Source organism: Vitis riparia, chromosome 12 (assembly GCF_004353265.1).
Source record: "Vitis riparia cultivar Riparia Gloire de Montpellier isolate 1030 chromosome 12, EGFV_Vit.rip_1.0, whole genome shotgun sequence".
Lineage (NCBI taxonomy): Eukaryota > Viridiplantae > Streptophyta > Magnoliopsida > Vitales > Vitaceae > Vitis > Vitis riparia.
In genome coordinates, this window is record NC_048442.1 from 20,816,263 (window position 1) to 20,820,357 (window position 4,095).

Here is a 4,095-nt window from a genome sequence, read left to right on the forward strand (position 1 = left end):
TTATCTCTCTTACTACATAAAACAATTGAAAAAAAAAATTCAAATGGATATAAAATTAACTTTCTTTAATACCAAACTCGAAGAAGAGGTTTATACTGAACAACCTCAAGGATATGTATAAAAGGGGGGGGGGGGGGGGGGGGGGGTGGGGGTCGGTCTTATATGGATTGAAATAAGCACCAAAAGTATTGTACACATGTATCTTGCTAAGAATGGATATTAAAGATGTCCTTATGAACACACTTTATATGTCAAATCTAATTTGCAAGGTCACATGCATTTTTATTGTGTGTTTATATTGAGATGATTTAGTTATCACTAGTAATAATTTGAAGATGATTGTAAAAAAAAAGTGATGATTAGTTAGTTTGAGATGACATATATGGGAATGGTGTCCTGTTTTCTTGGCATTGAAGTAATCTAAATAGATAAAAGCATCTTTATTTTTCAGAAGAAGTATGCAAGTGATATATTCTTAAAAAAATTCAAGATGGATCATGTAATCCTATATTAACTCTAGTTGAATAGAGACTGAAATTAGGAAAAGATAACTCAAATAAATTGATTGATCCTACAAAGTTTAGAAGAATGATTGAGAGTTTGCGGTATTTGACTTATACAATGGTGGTAATACCAAATGTAGATTTTGGGACTTGTATTAAAGTTTCAAATTGACTACAAATCAAGTCGCAATAAGTACTTAAGGTATGTTTACTAATAATAATATTGTAAACTATAATCGTAGTTACTTAGATTTTAATGCTCTATCATTGCACCTACAATTTCAAGTGTGTTGATAGTTGAATATTTAAATTATGTTCAATTCATTTAGTTAGAGATAATTATATAATGTCTTCAATTTAGTTCAACTTATTTTCTTAAGGTAATTACTTAATTAGTTGAAATTCAATATTAGTTTTATATTTCATTTAATTAATTAGATAAGTCTAGTGATTTATACTTACAATTGTATAATTTGTTTACTTTGAGGTATTTCAAATATAACTTTATTTAAATTTAACTATATATGGTTTATCATTTATACTTATAAATTTACTTTATTTACTTTAATCTAATTGTTTAATTGGTCCAATTCAAATATTATTACTTCCTTAGTTAATTGTATTCTATTGAATATAATTTATTTTGTACACATACAAAATTTCAATTTATTTTTATAGATTTATAACTCATAAACAATGGCAAGTACAAACAGAAGTGAGAGTGGAAGTGACACAAGATATGATCCTAAACGGAAGTATTGATTCCAGTGGAAGGGAACAAAATGACAAAATATTCTTTTTGTGTCATGCTATTCAAAGTGGAGGCATCACCTGATGAGTGAGATGACTTGTACATACACCCCACTAATATGTAACCTAACGAATGTGAGTCTTATTGAGTTGTAGGTCAAGTATTGAAGTCTACTAGATGGGAAAGGTACATAATAACAACATGTCTTTATTGGAAGCAAGCATAATGAGTAAAGTGAAGTTTCTAACCCTAAATCCCTAAGGGGTTTATATGGACTTCTTTGTGGGCTTAAATTACTTGAGCCCTTCTTAGGTTTAAATCACTTAATCTAGTTCATTGAGTCTTAATTGATTAATTAGTTCTAGTAGACTCCAATTAATTAACTAGCTCAATCTAGAAATTAAAACCATTCCTAATCTCTTATAGAACTTTTTATATTTACCAAAACACATTTAATTTATACACATATATGAAAAAAAAAAACCTAAATATTTCTCAAAATAATGCAAATATAATACAACCTTAGAGTCTCACCCATAGGTCATGAAAGTCACCAAAGAACTCAATGTTTGGCCCAATATCCTCTCACGGTTGAGAGTTTATACAACATAATAGCTTGGTGAAGTAATGACTACTTGATAGCTAATGTCATAACTCACCACAAGTCGTGTTCAATGTGTAACCATGCACTCTAGTGTACTCACATTGGGAAACCTTCCCAATGATTAAGATAATCATCCCTCCAATTAGGAGGTAGCGCATTAAAACCTCAAATCGATTGTAAGCAAAAATTTGCTAAAAAAATGTCATATCGCTCCTTTTTCTTTGTATATGATTGTGGGTGTTTTGAGCTATCTCTAGTATATATTCTAGACAACATAGAAGAAATCCAGTCGATGAAGAAGCAATAAAGAACTCCAAACCTATATACATGAAGAGCTTCAAAGGTATTTTTATTTCATTTTATATAAAATAATTTTATTTTAATTTTTAATTTCTATCCTTCATTGTTTTTGCCATTGAGTTTTGATTTAAGTAGTGGAATATTAGATCAAGCATTTAAAGTCAATATCAATTCTATAAGCATACTTTCGTTTCAATCTGATATATATAACAGATGGTTGTAATACATATGAATGGGGTACACACACCATTGACATGGGTGCCAAATTAGGGATTGTTGGACATTCATATATACATAAAGATTTACATTTTCTGGATTTCATGATTGAATCTTTGGATAATCATCAAAGAAGCAAGACTTTTCTAACTCCCATAAAAATTATAATTCAAGTGTCATTTTCTGCATGACCAAACATAAGGTTTGATATTTCCTACACATCACTCAAAGCATGGATTATGACCAGAGCTGCTGCAACTGTCTCCAGCTGGACACACTCAAAACAATGCAACAAGCATTTGCATGTCATAATGGAATTGGAGAATTGTAGGAAGAATGAAGAAAGAACAAAGTAATTGGTGGGTAAACCCTGTGTGGTGATCCCTAAAGGGACAAGACACCCTCAATCTCTTTTGGAGAAGTGGGTTGAGCCGGTCAAGAAGGGACAGCTGCGGTGCAGTGAAGAGTGGGTTATCACGGTGCTATTCAAGAAGAAAGAGATTGGTCGGAAACCACCTCCTTGGAAAAATGTGGGTCATGGAGGGCAAGCAGGGGCAACGACAGTGCAGTCCTGCCAAAACCGAGAAAGAAACCTGAAAAGTTGGTCAAGCAAAGCGGATTCAAGAAGAGGCAATACGATGGTGCAGTCCAGCTAAGTGGTGCAAAGGCATTCAGTCTTGATTGGAAGCTTTTGATCCAACAACAGGGATTTTGCAGGTACGCTACCCACTTCCGTACGGCAGAATTTTCCACTGTGTAACAGCTTAACTAATCTAACAAAGTCTAACAAACTACCTAACTTTAGAAGTGCAACAACTTCTGAAGCACAGCAGCAAGCAGCAGCCGTTACACCAGTGAGATCAGTGAGAGCTGTGAGTAATCTTAACGTCTATCAAGTAATTCGTGAGCAATAACCTTTTTTGGAAAAAGATGTCCTAGGAGGTGAGAAAGGGCTTCAATGCAGTCCCATCCAGAGTGATAACCATGGTGCAGTTCAATTATTAAAGTGGTGCAAAAACATTGGTTATTGACTTGATAATTTAATCTAATGTAATCTTTTTAATAATTTAATAAATTGTTTTAACAACTTTGATATAATCTGTTTAATTATTTAACCAAATTGTTTTAACAACTTCAATATAATTACATCTAATTGGACTCAAACTTATTAATTCCTTAACCTTGTGCTTGGAATTCTCTACCTTAATACTCTTATATATATATGAACAAATATTTATCATTCCTTATCTATATCATTGTAAATATAGATATAGATGTATCGATAGCAATGGTCATACTATTTCATTCAAGTCTGAATTTGTTTGATGAATTGTTGATTTATTTATTTTTTAATCTAAATTGTTTAAATAATTCCATATTTTTTAAGGATGATTGTTCCTAAAAGATGCTTCAATATATTTTATGAAAGACTTATTTTCCATATTTTCAAATTCTTTCATAGGAAATCTAAGTTATCCATATTTTTGTTTTTAATTCCTCTTTAATAATTAGGGAGAAAGAAGAGAAATCAACAATTTTTATGTGAAAACCATCCACAAAGTCTCCCAAAGACTATATGGATATAAAACCCTTAGGATTGGAGACTGTAAAACACAAATCTTCTTTCAGAAGAAAAATATACAAATTTATATGGTGCATGTTATCCTTAAGTTTTATTCTTCAATACATATATTAGTTTTCAAATTCGTAACACAACACCA